General features: G+C 37.9%; 1 protein-coding gene and 1 long non-coding RNA gene across 3 annotated transcripts in view; one reads left to right on the top strand and one right to left on the bottom strand.

Annotated features, from left to right (window-relative positions):
* The window catches only part of LOC105668687 (uncharacterized), a 195,054-nt gene that overhangs the window by 176,241 nt on the left and 1,608 nt on the right, over window positions 1-17,205 (bottom strand). For both annotated transcript variants that reach the window (XR_010889508.1, XR_001100151.2), the window contains exons 2-3: window positions 10,814-10,958; window positions 8,436-8,582 (exon numbers count right to left, since the gene is read on the bottom strand). This is a non-coding gene — a long non-coding RNA (uncharacterized lncRNA). The remainder of the gene's footprint in view (window positions 1-8,435; window positions 8,583-10,813; window positions 10,959-17,205) is intronic.
* Window positions 1-17,205, top strand: part of LOC105668682 (lachesin-like) — a 123,711-nt gene that overhangs the window by 37,872 nt on the left and 68,634 nt on the right. The gene's annotated exons all lie outside the window — the stretch shown is intronic.

A 17,205-nucleotide genomic window follows, 5' to 3' on the forward strand; every position in this document is an offset into this window, starting at 1 on the left:
AGTAAACCTCATGAGAATATACTGCTTAACGATCTCGAAGAACTAACAAACCAGGCAATGTTATGCCTCCTCATGTGTGTTGAGAAGGGGGGGGGGGTACAACACACATAACAGCGGCGACTGCTCGGTGGTAGGATTATGGAAGAGCACCTATTCAAAACTTTCTCGTTTCGAGCGTGCCGTTTCATCGCGGAATCGTTTAATCACCGCGGAGACGTCGAGTCTTAGTGAATGAATTTTACGTCGGAATGCTGAGCTTTTTACTAATAGCGACGACCCCGATCTGCTCGCACAATGAAACGTCCTATCATTAAATGAGATTTATATGTAAATTTGCCATTTCGACGTTTATGTGATTCAGAGTGTCTTACGCAAAAATACTTGAAGATGATCATTTATTAACAATTGAGAAGAAGACGTTCGATCAATATCGTTCTTTTTATTACATTTATTGTACATATATACTTCTGTGATAACTGCTTTTATATATCTCAAATGGAGAATATTAAATGTAATTTATAGAATAGAGCTGTGTAACTGTCAATTTTATCGTCGAAATTTTCTCTGAATGTTATAAATGTCACAATTTAACAAAAATTATTGTTATTTTTGTCCTATATCTTTATGAAGGCTTTTACAATATATCTTTATTGATTTAATGGAATCTTTAATCGTCAATGCCATCGTAAAACAAAATAACACGGAAACTCTGCACCGTCTTGCAACTAAAGTCGCAGCCTTTCGCACGTTGGATGGCAACGTTACTTACTTCAAAGTAACTACTACCTTCTATAAAGTATTTTACTACCGGCCATCTTGTTTGGAGGAAACACGCGCGTAGAAGGACCACGCTTTTATTACTTTATAAAGCTCTTAAATCGCACGGTGATCCATTTAATCGTTTTAGATTTTGAAACATATAATATCGAGTAAGATTTATTAAATGCCGAAAAATCTCGATATTTAATACAAACATGGAAGAATAATTTGGAAAATAATAAGATACCGTGCTTTTCTATACTATTTTTGAATTTTTATTTATTAACTTTCCCAGATCGTAAACGTTTTTTCACGCGACGGAAGTATCTTCGAGTTATGTATCGTCTTCCGTTTCTGACACAATTCAACTCGCAGATTCATCACCAACAGCATTGTGAAGGAATAACAACGCAAGATCAACTCGACGCCTTCAAGGCGTAATCTGGTAGCGGCTCTGGCGCATTCATAGCGTCGCCCGCTTCCGCGGTAACCGTTACACTCGGTAAAACGCTCTTTTTACTACTGACATGGCGTCGCGGACGCCAAGCCGGGCTTACGATTATTACGTCGCAACCTCGAAGCCGCAGTCTTTTTCCTCGGGAAACGATAGAAAGCATGGCGACGCCGCACGCGTCCGGATCTCCATTATAAATGCCGCGGAATTCATTCCCGTCGTCGTCGGAGCGACGAGAACCTCGCATTAAAGGGGGAGGGTTACTCCCCCCCGCATTGTTTCGACGGAAAGTCGTTTCACTCCGGGAAAAATAGCAGCGAAACGCCGCACTCGTTATTACATAATTCACTAGATAAGGAGACGGGGCTCGGGTGATTTGAAAGGCTCGTTCGTTGCCTCTTAGAGATAGGGTTATACGTGCGAGGGGTGGCTGTCGAGTGCTACTTGGAGGAGGGTTATTCGCGCTGCGCTTTACGTTAATGCTCGTCGTTTAACCCCTTCTCTACGAGAAAGGTATATCGAGCTGCATTCGCGAGATACTGTAGATTCTAGATTTCCCTACGCACATGAACACGGAATCAATGGTCTACGTGATGTCGATTATCTGTATAAATTATTGCGATTGTTATTTCAATATAAAAAAAAGGAAAAATGTATACATTACGCAAGTATCAATTGACCCAGATAGCAAATTGTCAGCAACGTTGACAGATTGACAGTAAATTTAATCAAATTTGCTCAAATTTGTTGTCAACCTGTCAACGTTGCTAACATGTTGCTTACTAGGCAAATTGAATTATAGGGAAGAGTTTATCGAGCTCCTGGTGTATAGCGGTATTGACTTGATATGCGCATTCCAAATCGCGGAAGATGATTAATATGTGCATTTTGACCTCCCGCGAAAAAGTGCAAAGATTTGAGGATATAAATCTTCAGTAATTTTCTGAAAATTGGCAATTACGTCATACCCATTAATCCTCTGTCTCCGCTTTCTTATTAGAATATCGCAGTAGCGTCTGCAACTAATTGCTTTTGCAACATCCGCTAGTCACGAACATCGTGCGTTATATAATGCGATGATTAATGGAAATATTTATTTCTCAAAATGTCGAGAAAGTATTATGTGTATATTCTGTAATATACTTTAAGAGTATATAGCTTCCCTTCGTCCGGAACTTCTTTTTGCTGACTCTCGCTAAATTTCGCTTAAAGTCGATATAACTTCAGTTCTCAATTCTCTTATACTTACTAAATATAAATTGCGAAATTATTACGGCGAAAACTTATTGTTAAACTGGCAAGGAATGGCTATGCTCTATAATGTGCATAGCTCAGAAGCATATAGCAGTAACATTAGTCCGAGTAACGTTACGAGAATTATGTTACGTATTTATGGAATGTAAAAAATCTGCGTTCCATGTAAATTATATACAGAGTTGAAATAGTAGAATGCTCACGCGCTATGTAAGTCATTTGCGTGCGTAAATACAATTTATAATTTAAAAATTATAACGGATATTCCTCGCGTTCTGTCAGCAAAGTGGCAAATTATCTTTTAATCGTAATTTTCAATGAAAACAATATTTAACATATTTCACTATAATATTATATGCTCGTTTTACGCGTGCACTAAAGTTTGCGAATTTACCAACGTTATTTTCAAAGTCAGAACGAACCCACCGGGAGTCGCAAAAAATTGCGGCCGAATAATCACGTACACCGAAATTAACATTGTCGTGCGAGTCTTCGTCGCGGCTGACGAAATAGTCATCAAAGAAAAGCGTAACTCGCGTGAAACGCATAAAACTTTAATCCGCGCCACCAGACAAGAAATAAAACGGGCGACGCGGCGAACCGGGTGCGCCTCTGCCGTGCGCGGTTTCGGATCGCGGGTGGATAATGCGTCGCGGTAATCTGTATCAATTTATAACTTCGCGCACAGTGTGTCGCGCCGCGCCGGTTTTGCCACGAGGACTTTATCGCATCGGCGCGCTCATTCGTTCCCGCGCGCAGAGTTGGCGAAGGGAGCGGGCGCGGATCGCGGACAACAACAACGCTACGGCGGAGCGGAGGGGAAGGTAGACGAAATGGCGCGAGTAGGACGGAGGTCACGATGGATTTGTGGCGGCTTGCGAGGAAACGAGCGGGACGGAGGCCATCCCGGTCCGTTCTCACAACGGGGGAACGCATTCATTCCGCAGTCGCGTTTTTATTATTCCGCGACGAGGGTGAGAGAGGTTCGGTTCCGAGAACGGAGAAAACGGGCGACGAAACTTTGATAATATCCAGCAAGTTCGTCGGCTGCGGCGGAACGAAGGCGGCCCGATTCCGCTCGAGCCCGGCGGGGTTCTTAATTGAGCGCGTCGGTAAGTGAATATGAAATACGCAACTCGTCTTCCCGGCGAGCACGTGGCCCAATTAATTCATTCTCCCGTGACAGTTACTTTATAGAAACATCCGTGCGCGTATTATGTTTATGCGGGATTTTCTAAACTTTCCCGTTCCCCGACTTTCCCTTCGCGGAGTATGTAATAAGATCTATGTAGCTTAGTAATCAGCTCAATATAGATTAGCTAGAGTAGATCCATAACTTGTTTGGACGCCCGTAGTAAATCCGATATTTCAACACAACTGAATACGCCGGTATCGCAAAATGAATAACGCAGATAACCCGGTTACTTCATATCATCATTGTTAGCATTAATTAGCAGTCGTGTTAAAATTTGGTGAACGCTATAGCGGACCGACCCAGTAGATCGTAGCTATCAGCAGTCCATTACGTAATCCGTTTGTATACCTTGCCGAGGTGTTTATCAAAGCGATGAATGTAATTAAATGTATTAAACCGGCTGCGCGCTGCCGGTGCAGTTGCTTAATCAACCGTGGCAAAATTGAATGAAAATGGCAGCGATTGGCTGTTGCCGATAGTAAATGAAGCACGGAACGCCAAAAATATTCAAAGGAGCAATGCCCATCGACCGCATAAAGGTCGGTTGATGGAGCGTCAGTGTAATCCTGTTTAAAACAATATTTTATCTTCTTTACCCGCGGGGATTTATTTTACATAATTCAGGTTGTAAACGGTTATCGATGAAACACAGCTTCGTGAACGCCTCTTTATAATCGCGTATTTAGCAGTATTCATTAACTCGATCGCCGTGTTGCGTATTGAATGGCAGTAAAATTGATTAATAATCGCGCGATGAGCTTTCCCATCGGTGATAAAAGTCTGTTATCAATAATTTCCTATGATTCGCGAGCGTGCGCGTAATGTATTTGGATTTACCAAAAATATGAAGGAACATTGCGCTAGTACTGATAAAAGTATCGATAAATTAATGTATTCCAAATATTGCCGTTTAAGTGCGTATTGATTTCCATGAATATACAGTACACGGCTTAACAATTATTACAATGCCTCTGCAACGTATAGAAATCATTTTACTTTGCAAATATTAATCCAGTAAATACAACTAATTAATTATTGCATTGTTAATGCTTTTCTCATGCAAAAATATAATACGTTTAATGTTTCAAAGAAATATCATACATGTTTTTATATTTTCAATGCACTTCCTTTTAATTAATAAATCAGCTGTAATAACAATATATATTAATATATTAATACTAAAGTTAAAACATTATTTCAAGCTAAAACAAGTATCCATATTATCATCAAATTTTATGTGATACGTTTTTGTTTTGGTTTCGAAAAATAGGATTTAATTTCAAAATATCGTATTTAAATATGATATTATATATTAATATAAAAACTTTTGAAGCAATGAATTTTCTGCAGTCGACAACTGCGCGGTAAGACAGCTAGAAGAACGAGAAATGTGTCGTAAGACCTGATACGCGTAGACACGTGTCGGTTCATTGCTGATGTCAGATCATTGGTCTTTTGAAATAGGGTATAAAGAAGAGCGATGAGGGTGGCTATGAAGAAGGATCACCTGCCGCTTATCGCGTAACGAGCTCTCTTAAATCTAGAATTTTTTATCTGTTCTCATTGAAAAGGGATGTGTAAGACGTCTCGCGGAACCGTCGGAAATTATTTTCAAAATTGTCCAATCGCATAAGAAGACATGGTAGCGCCGTATGCATCGGTGCATCGGCAACGTTCGCATCGCGCGCGTTCAATGTAGATATATTTCCCCTTTCATAAAGCTATCGGCTGGCGTAAACCGCTTAATCGCCCCTCCTTTCACGCTAGTTTTGTTGGCTTAAGCCGGGGCTTATGTTCTTCGCGCAGCATTGTTTTCCCACTTGCTGTCCCCCAGGCAAAGGAACTCACGCAAAATTTACATCTCACCCGGCGCTCTCGTTTGCGATTCTTTCCACAAATACTCTATCGAATGGTCACATTATTTTTCGTAGTTTCCTATGCAGTTGAAATGTTTGTTCCGCGAAATAAAGTTCAAAATTCATCGCGTATAGTTTATCGTTTAAAGCAAAATATCATTATCAAATATTGTTTGTCAATTTGAGAAAAAATTAAAAAAAAAAAATTTTACTTGAAAAAAAAATTATTTCGTGAAGTAATAATAATAGTAAAAATTGCAAGTAAACTATAATTTATTCGATATAGATTAAATGTCACATCGATCCGATGCTATTGACAATGAATACGCATTCATTTAATGAAGCGTAAATTGAATGAACCATTCTACATATTTCTATCAATATTAATTATGGATGTGCATTAATAAATGCTGAAATGAAACATATCGATAATTCGATCGCAACCATTCAATATATTCTTATGAGGCGTATATATTACATAAAATAATAAAATTATTAATAATTTCAGAACGAGTAATAAAAAATACGAGTAATAAAAAATATATACGCATTATAATGTCATATTGAAATGGCGAAAAGTTCAAGTTACAAAATAATGATGGTAAAATCGCGGATGGACGGTTACAAAATGAAGATGGATATACGGGAAATGGCACAGTAACGTCCTAGGATGGAACAGTTCATCCAGCCCAGATGGGTCATTAATTCATCATAAAGTTGGATTAATTAATAAAAATTACTTGCAAGCAATTGCCAGTCTAGCACGGCAAACAGAAAAACGGCGCGTAAGCGACTTCACGGATTAAAATAAATTCCTTTCGCAAGGAATGAAAGATAAATACAATTTATGGTTTTTGAAATTAAAAACAGTAAATTCTTAACTTTCGAGACAGATGATGATGCGCATTCATTATCAATAATATAAAAGTAATGCAACATTTAATCTATGCCAGATACCACACAGTTTACTTGCAATTATCAACATTATTAGACAAGATCAATAAAAGTAGATTTATATATAAATTTTTTACGTATATATTACAATTTAATGCATATATATATATATATGAAACGTAACATGACGTATATGAAAGTAAAATCTGCCCGGAAGGTGCCGACACAATATATCTCAATTGTGCGCAATCCATGTAAATCATGATCAGCCTCGTTACACCACGATCGAAACATAGCCGAAGTAGACTTATCCGACACTTTCGACGCACGTTGCGTGCTCAAAGTGATCCGCGGGGGAGATGATTAATTTTCGTTCGCAAATTACTTGGAACATTTTCCCGTGATTAAGTTATAGCTACATTACTTGGGAGTGGATCATGACGAAGAGTAATGACGTATCGTCGCGTGCCAGGGCGCGCGGGATTGCGGTCGCATTTAAAATTCATATTATTCCGCGGGAAAAGCGGAAGTTAATAATAGGGGATGACACGTACTAATAGCGAATCGAATAACATTCCGAAAGTTCGTAAATAGCTTATAGGCACGACTATGCGCATATCTATTTATATTCATATCCGCTCGTATCTACAGACCTATATATTTGCGCAGGCGGCGGTTAAGCCGCTCAGATAGAGCCGAGCCAATTGCATAATCCACGGTAAGGTAGAACTTCCCAAGTGCGCAGTTATTATCATTTCTAACAGCCGTATCGACCGTTTTCGCAAGGGAGATTAGCCATTACCGCACGATCGGATCGTGCGGAGAGACGCGCAGTAGTGGCGGCTTACTTATCATCGATTGAACAATCCGTAGCTATGATCAAAGGCGCGGTTATTGCAATAGGAAATGAAACGAGCGATACCGATTCTCATTGTAACCGCGTTATATTGTAACTCTTTGTGGACGCGGTGCTCATCCACGTGCATCCGGCAAAAGAGGCTAATTAATATTTTTCCGATACATAAGACTGCGGAGAATAATAGGAATACTAACTGATGCGTGCACATTTTATTCCAATGGGCTTTGAATTAGCTTCTTTCTTTGCGAAGCACCCTGTAGCGCATCGGGCGATCGTTCTCAAATTGAAAATTTACCTTTTGTGATATTTCCCTCTCATTTCGGTTGAAAATCTCAGGCGAATGCGGTGTTTTCCTTTTTACAATAGCGCATAATGCAAATGAAGATAATAAGGAATTCTGTAGTATATATACTTATTACGCGTTTAATTATACATATATCATGGAGCTTTTGTGCGCAAGCATTTTTAACATTTTGTTCGGAGACGACGTTTCATTATCTCTAATAAAAACCTCGAAACGCTTTTACACGCGCGATCGAGTATAGGTCTAATTAACTTTTATCTGCAATGTTATATCGTAGATGTCAACTGCGACCTTGCGTTTATCCTGCATGGGCTAATGCGCAACAGCGCACATTATTTCCCGACGCGTCAGATAACGCAGACTTATATACGCGTGAGCAATGTATTACGATATTATCGCCCCTACACCGGAGAATATATCCCTATATTCTATAATAGCCGTATATTATAGAATTTGTATGCATAGCGTACGGAAGAAGCAGTGTTGCGTTTTACGTGTACGGAATAACGCATGAATTACGCTGTACTTTTCCGCGCGAAAGAAACGCGCATGCATTTTCTCGCGCGGACGAATTGCAACGGCGTGTATTTCGGCTGACGTTTCCGGCGGCCTCGCAAGAAACGCGATGACTTTCGTCCTAGCCGCGAACTCCTTCGCACGAGATCGATAAGTCTCTCTTTCTCTCTCTCTCTCTTTCTCCCCCTCGGCGCACTGGCAGCGCGACGATGTCATTCGTTCGCGTCATCCGCCGAAAATTGTGTGCAATTTTGTACACCGGGTTAGAAGGGCATAATCCGCTCGCGCGTAGACCAACGCGCGCAAACGCGCGGCATGCACAGACACAACAGAGTGAAACTTACCTAACGACTGTTATGTCTGCAACCGCACATGTATAAACAGCGACCTGGCTGCCTACGACCTCTCTCGTTTTCCTCTTCACGACGCCAATTACGGCCACGCCGAATCCGCCGCTTTCTGTTTTGTCGTATCATCCCGTTGCTATCATCCTATAAACAGAACATGTATCACTCGAGCATGGCCAATTATGAAGCGCGCGCAAAATGCGCAATGTATGCTTCCAGTGATATAATTGGGTGACGTTGTCGCGCTCTTGATTCAATTCCTTCGAATTCTCCCTTTGGTTTTGTTTGTGTAAACGCGAATAATGCCAGGCGCACAGATCATAGATTACTTTCAAGTGTCAAGTTATCATCAACAAAGGCGAAAATTCTAATAATTAATATTCACATTTTTATACGTGCACCTGTAAAACATTTTTCGTGAAACATATTTAACAAACATAAAATTGTACTCAAGCCGTACATATATTAATAATGAAAGTAATTACAAAAATTGTTGGAAAACAAAATTGAATAAGCCGTATTTGTGAATCTCGCGTTAAAAAAAATCGCCACTCCACGTCTCGTTGTTGTACACGCATGTTCACGCGTATATGGGCAAAATTTGTACGGACCCGCAAACATTTATGAAGTTACAAATAGTTGAAATAAAACAGTGTGTACTATTGTGCGATGTTGCACGCTAACCGTAAAATCTCTGTACAGTAGACCCCTGAGTATAATACTGATGCATTTATTTACTTTACTTGACTGGCGAGGAGAAATATACGGCGCCGCAGGGAAAGGGCGTGTGATTATTCGAATTTTCCCTACAAATTTACACACCTCATTACGCGCATAATGATGCCTTATATCCGGCGTGGAATGAAAGGGAGACGTTACAAGCCAGCTACGTACGATATTTTCCGTGTTGTTTTTTTTTTCCGGCGGGCAAACGGCATTTCCGCGAACGAGATCGGATCGCATCGACATTGTTATTGGTAAACTGGCCGGGGCGATTTTATCGGCGTTTACCAGCGTGTACTGCCCTCATGCAGGCAAACGGTACCGCAGGATCTAGGCCGATTGCCCGTATGACCCTGTCGAATCAACCGGACCTGCCGCGACTATGCAGCGTGCACGGCCATGCGCGAGCGCGCGTGTTTACACATATCATGGTCTTTCCGTTCGGACAAGCCGTGCCGCCGCTGCACGGTAAAACCGCGATCCCGCAATAGGACCGTGCCGGCCCGGCTAAAGCGATATAATGGGAATACTTCTCCCGAGTGCATTCTGCCTTTTGTACATTAAACAAGTGCGCGCACGCTCGCGCTCGTGTTCGCTGCGGGGGACATCGAGCTCGGCTGGTCGGACAGAGGCAGAGCGCTGCATCGTGTTCGGGATTTGATTTACACACAGCGCGGGCCGTGTCGCTTTTACGCGGCTCTGAGGTCGTTCCGGCAAAACTGCGCTTACTGATCCAAGGGAGTTGGAGCGTATGCGCGTAAACTTCGTCGACGCCATACAGCGAGAGTAATGCCGCTCGCGAAGCTATAATCCGCGCCTCTGACTTTCGTATTTGGCCAATAACGGCTGAAGCTTACGCTTATAACGAGACTCGTCGCGAAACTTGTGACGAGCATCTAAAAGTGACAAACTCTATCTATTTTACTATAGGTTTGTTCACGTCGCATGCCTCAACATGCTTCCAATGCGCTCCAATCTATGTATAGTATACACGTAACGTAATTGGAGCATGTTGGGACATGCGACGCGAACAAACCTTATGTGGCAAAAGAAGAATGTGTAATCAAAAGTGCAATACCTAATGTAAAATATTTCATTTTAATATATCATTTGATTATAATTTTCGAATTGATCTTATATAAAAAAAGTAAACCTCCGATCAAAATTGTCGAATTTTTGGACAGAAATTTTTAAGTAACGTTTATTAAGCTTAAGCTTTAGCTTTTATTTTAGTCTTTTTGAACTAATGTTTCATTAATTTTTGTATTTATTAATGCAAATTATATTCAATATATTTATTAATGTAAATTATATTCAACGTATAATTCCAAATATCTTGCATAACAGAAGGCATTTAACTTTCAAAACAATAACAAAATAATATTCAAGAAATTCAAATTTATCATTAAAAAAATTATTGAGTTTGGTGTCTAAATCTTAGAATGTTATTTTTGCATTATATTATTTTTCCGCACTGTCTTCAATTTACATTTTGCATTTTTACTGTGTCAAATAGAGATTCTTACGCTACCGTAATAAATAATTTTGATTGATAAAAAAGCTTAGCTTATATAGCTTTCGTGCATTAAAGAAACATGCTCCTTTACCATCGCTACAAAAAAGCTTTGCATTTTTTACGATAAATTACTTACCGCAATTCTGCTCCGATGTCTCGTTATGTCCCTTGGGCTTTCTCCTTTTCTCAATGATTTTGCTGCTTCATAACACTCGCGCACGTTCGCGTGAATTATAGCAGAATGAATATTTATTAGCAGCCAAGTATAGCATGAAATTTATCTGTAAAACATAAATATATTTACATTAGCATAACGTCGAAAACAGAACAAAAACAGAAAATTATCCGTAATAATAAAGTAAAATAGAAATTCTATTTCTTGGATTTCAAATTCATTAAATAATGTTAAATATAATATCATGTGTGTTTTTTTTAGCGTACATGTGAGCGCAATTCGCAGCGTAATGCGCGACATATGTTTTTGTCGAGTTCATAATTGTATGAGCGTAGTTCGCTCGAGTGAGAAAAAAGTTGATCTTATATGTCATGTTTTGTTGAAAATACATTATTTCGCAGTGGGAAATCAGTGAAAGTAGTTCACACGTTATTCCAGAGGGAATTATTACAACGGAATATTGTTTGAAAGTAACCCGATTGCACGTGCAACAAATATGTCGTGCTTTTGCTTCAGATATTATCAATATTATATTAATATTATATGAAATTTCAATTTATCAATAATAATAATAATCTAACAACGAATATTTTGCCTTTTGTGTGTAAGGAAAAGAAGTAACTTGCTCTATTTCTTTTGCCTTGCGGTATTTTTTCAGAGCTGGCAAGCATACGTTACCATGCTTCTGCTCAAGCATTGTGTATGGAATATGATTTATACAGTGCGCCCGTGTCGCTTTTACATGGTTCTGAGGGTCGTCCCGACAATGCTGTCCTTTCTGATTCGGAACACAGAGCATGCATAAGGTAGAGGTAACATAAAAAAATGGTTACCTTAAAATAAAAAGACTTTATACTAAATACGGTGTATATATTCATATAACCTGATATATAAAATATAAAAAAAAAAACTTATAATATTAATATTTATGTTATCAACATTTAATGTTATTTCTCGATATATTTAATTTCTGTAAGATTGCTCTCTTTTCTTTATGAATAATATTGCATATTTATTTATTTATGTTTATAAATGAAAAAATAATATGTTATATCATGTTGGAGATATTAAACAAAAGAAATAACAATGCTGGAGATGAAAGAATAATAGAATGAAAAATGTTATGTTAATATAGAATCATAGAATACGTTTATACAATGAGATGTGCATCGTATTAGACGCATCTATTTTAGTATAAATTATTATCGTCAATATTGCTGTACCGACTGTAAATGAGGAGATAAAATGAAATACAGTATGCTGGTCGTGGAACGATGTTTGATATCTGATGATGTCACGGAATTATAATGATAATCCAATTCTATTTCTGATAATTATCCTGCAGCACGCATGAAAACTTAATAACATCTATGCATCGTGATTCTCATTGAATTATATGGCATATAACTGTAATTAATTACACCAATTAATAATAAAATGAATCCGGTCCGCAGTTGTTACAAAATTAATGTCCTCGGTAAAATCGTTAATTTACTTGTAATAATCGACTTCGCTTCGCTACATAATACATACTTGCAATGCTTATCAGTTATCATTGTATCGCAGACAGAATTGGGAAATGCAAAGTTTAAGAGATGCAGTCGAATATATGATATTTCAATCTCGACCTTCCGCACTAATTAAATCCACGGACAAACAGCAGAAGTGTCAAATGGTTTAGTGAAGATAGGAAGCACGTCATAAAGATCGACCCTCCTCGTGTTCAAAGGTAATGCAGCAAAAGCTGTCATCGTTAGATACGCCTGCAAGGAGCACTGCACGAGAGAGGGTCACCCAATGTTTGTAATCAGTCTCCTAGGTTGTTAGGCACCGTACATACGGTTACAGCGGGTGGAAGCATGAAAGTACCCTTTTCAGTAGGTTACTAACCTCCCTTTTGAGATAGGTGTGGATAACCAAAGCAAATTGGTGTCTTTAATGAACTTTCACGAAGTTATCGTGCCATATAGGAAAATGGTTTACATTCTATCAAACTTGGAAAATAATTTATCTCACAAAGTCATGTCCTTTCAAATTAATTTATGTTTTGAGGAACGCAATTAAAATGAAGGCAAATTAAATTCCTTCATGAAATGTTCTCTCAAAGCACGATACGATTGAGAAAGGTTGAAATTGTCTGAAAATTAATTATTCACGTAATAATTCATTATTTTCACCCCGCGCTAATCTCAACAATGCAATCTGAGTTATGGAGTGTTCTATGCTTTTTCAAATATTTCATTGAATATCGCCATTATCATTCTTTTTCATCGAAATGAGAAACTCGTCTTCGACTTATCATCAATGCAGCGTCCACTTTCCACTTTCAAAATATGTACGTATATATTTGAAGTTAAATGAGATTCTTTCAGATAGCCGCTTCCTCGTCGGATAGTAGTAAATCGCGGGGATGGGATGGCTGCCGGGATAAAAGAGGTGCGCACACCGGTAGAGGAGAATTAATCAGCCGGGGAAACTTTGCTCGCGGAATGTTGAGAAACTACAAATTAAATGACTGCGCCTTTTTAAGCAACGTTAAGTGGCTCGCGAGAGATAGCAGTCGATTTCTTTTCGCCGTCACCTAACTGTTTTTACACGCTTTATAGCGCCATTTAAAGAACGTTCCATGTTGTGAATTCATCATAGAGCCTTTCCGTCGTCGTGAAAATGCATCTATTAACTCCGATCATCCGTCACCAGGTCTCCATTAGCTAACACAATTTCAGCTTGCGCTTTCTGAATTACAAGCCTTTTATTTAGTTATATGCAGTATTAATTTAATATAAAAAATGAACATGTGTCCAGTACATTATAAAATAATAATTAAATCTCGACATAATAGATACGCGGATAGAAACAATACACTAATAGAAACGACACATTGGTATGTTCATTCACTCAACAATACTTTTTTAAAGTAGATGTCATTTTATAAATTAATATTTAAAAAAAACTTGTCCAAAATATAAATGACATGCACGTCAACTCGAAAATTGTTTCCGTTATTTTATAGTTCACGATTCTTCTGTGCAAAAAACTGGATTACAGTTTAGAAATAATGAATAAATTTTTGCCATCCCACTCACAATGCATTAACTCCATGTGCCTTAATTGCTACAATTTGCAGAAGCCGTTATGAGTCTATTAACTACGCCGTTGTACTGTGCTACGTTGGCAACTGAAGTGGCACTTGCTCGGAGGGTAACACCAGCTCGTTTTATCGTGTTTCTATCTCTTAAACTGACTTAACACTTACTTAGCTTACTAATTGCTTCCATAAAATTTAATTTGTGAGTGTGGTATTTTGATTGTGCGATCGTTATTTACAGTTGGACAGAAAAACAAGATATTGTTGATACACTGAGTATCATGTTTCACTTGTATATTTTTTTTAAAGTCAATTGTTATTATATGCGATGAAAAAATATTTACAAAATATTTAAAAAAATAATAACAAAAAATATATCATTTTCTTATTATTATTGCTAATGTTATTAACTTTTAGACCAAAGAAGTATATTATTGTTAAAATGACATGCCACTTTGTGCTCAATCTAATTTATGCTAATATCAACGTCTGAGACGGCAGTAAATCGACTGAATTCCATCGGTTGACGACACACGGATTACATATCTTTAATATTTCATCGGCGGCATACCATATCTAAGATCAAACGCGCGAGTTTTCTGAGTGTTCGGAAATTACATGTCATTGCCAGACCATAAAACGCAGCGAAAAAGTAGTCTATATCACATACATTGCGCAAATTGCGATCTCGACGAAAAATTAGCTCCCGATCTTTCTTTTGATAACTTTCGAAGAAAGATTTTCATTATTTAATACTTAATATAATTTTGATATTTCAACATATTTCGTACAGCATTTGTGCTTACGCCACTATTATTAATAATATGTATTGTATTTTTACACTTATTTAATAATTATTACGAAAGCTGTTCAGTTGTATTGCATGCACATGTATTAAAGGAGCAATTATATAGCGCATTTTACGCAGAGTGGGTAAATGCAATTTTATTCACGCGTAAATAAGATCGAGAATCGTAAAACATCGTCGTAAAAAACGTGATTTAGCTGTAAAAGACATACGCGGCTGGATTTTATTTCCCGCTGGAATAGAGAAGACTGCAATATATCGCGATCGATGCTGAATCGCGACCTTAGACTTGACGATAAATGACGCATACACGGAAAGGCTAAGCAAAAGTGTACACATGAATGGCCATAGCTAGCGAAAGCTCTTCAATTTCGCGTTCAATAAATTTGTCCGTAAAAAAAAAAAAGAACGAAGAATGCAGACCGTAAAATAAGCGCTTTCTGCGCACGTTTGATGAATTTCAATTTTTTTTATGGATTTTTCCCAAGAACATTCCACGATAGGTCTCACGAGGGCTCGTGACACTGTGACGCCGTCGTCGTTGCCGTCGTCTCCTTCGAATCGTCAAATCAAAATTGAAAAGCACATTTCGCCGCCTCGGCCTTCACAAGCGTGAATTCGTAGCGGAAATAAACGTGAATTGGTGTTCGTGAATCGCGTACAGCACACACTATATCGAGGCGCGCATCGTCTACGACTACGCCGTAAATGCTGTTGAAAACATTTCTTAAAAACATGTTTAAGAGTCCAATGTGTTCGAAAATTTTTCACGTAAAAATTTTCAATAATTATTAATATTTTGCGCGCTTACAGTATTTTAAGTAGTATAAATGCAGTTTTTATGGACATATGAGATAAATGTTCCAGTGACCGGACATTTAAAAGTTGATCATTATTGAAAATAAAAAATGTTTCTTTTCAGCGCTAAAATATCACTTGCTTTTATTAATAAAAGATCAATTGGCGATCCATCGTCAAAGATCAATCTAAATTTTCTTATATAATATAGTCTCATTATCTCTTATCTGCTCATTATATTAATTATTATGTAATTAAATATTGCACAACAATTTTTAATTCTTCTTACATGCAAACTTATGCTTTTTAATTTGTTAATAATTTAAAAAATATTATTTCTAGATTTTTTATTTATAAATTAATAAATAATTAAATAATAACTGTTTTGTTAATATATGATCAGAGATTAGGATATGTCTGGCCACTGCGACACTGATCTGAATTATTTGTCTTTATATTATTATTTATCAACTGTGATTTTGCAATCTTACGTGCACACATAATGCAAAGGTGCATCGCAAAAATTTATCTTAATTTTTTCTTTCCTTTTTCTCAAGAATTTAATTTATTCTACCATATTCGGCACTATATAAGCAATATTTACCGCTAACCATATTGATGCGAAATATACGCTACCTGCGGTGCAACGTTTCTGTAACATATAACGTATAACTCGCGTAGATACTTCTTCTCGCGACATAATTCTCATTTCACGGGAGCTTTCAAGCCGAAACTTTTTTCTCGCTTATTATTCACTCCCACCGCGTGTGCCCGAACGTTCCATTTAGTGGCTCAAATGCGCGAACAGCGACCGTGTCGCATAAATTGCGAATTTTTCGCGGACCGGCACATTTGTGTCATGTTTCCTGTTTATGTAAATACCGGCAATAAATCGTATCCACTCATGAATTCGTTCCTTCCGCTCAGCTGCCTTCCCGGCGTGGCCGAAGAAACTGAATTGTGTGACAAAAAGCCAAAGATACATCAATGACCCAACTAAAATTGCTCCCAACGACAGCGCTGCTATAAATACACGATAATTAAATATATGAAGAGAGACAAGATTATACGAGTCGCGATATGCACTGAAAAATACACGGTGGTCATTTTTATTAAATTTTAATTAAAGAGGAAAGAAAATATGAGAATAGAAGATGGAATATACGTTTATAAATACTGCATTTTATCTGTGTTATTTATACAAAAAATAGTAAATGTTTATATAAGGCAGTCCTGTCTGTTTAGCAGCGTTAAATAAATCATATTTATTCGTATGAACGTTATTCATATCGTGCTATATATTTCTGACGTCGAAGGTAAGTATATGGAAAAGCATATTTGTACCGAAAAAGAGCAACTGAAGCTCTCCAATCTTCTCGATGCATCGGCATGACACGCATATTGACATTGAATTTTGTATCGCATCGCGTTCGTCTTAAGAATAGTAAATCCGAGCGAACACTTTGGCGGTATCAGCATTTCCTAAATCTCGAATTTATTCAAACAACGTAGAAAGCCCCGAGCTTTCAAATTTCCATAATCTCTGCGTATGTTGTTGAGGAAGTTACTCCGCAGGTGGGACTTTATCGTTACGGAGAAATGATATATGTGATACCAGCGATCGCAGTAAATTATCTTCGGACCGAATTCCATGTTACG

The sequence above is a fragment of the Linepithema humile genome, chromosome 3 (genome assembly GCF_040581485.1).
Source record: "Linepithema humile isolate Giens D197 chromosome 3, Lhum_UNIL_v1.0, whole genome shotgun sequence".
Classification (NCBI taxonomy): domain Eukaryota; kingdom Metazoa; phylum Arthropoda; class Insecta; order Hymenoptera; family Formicidae; genus Linepithema; species Linepithema humile.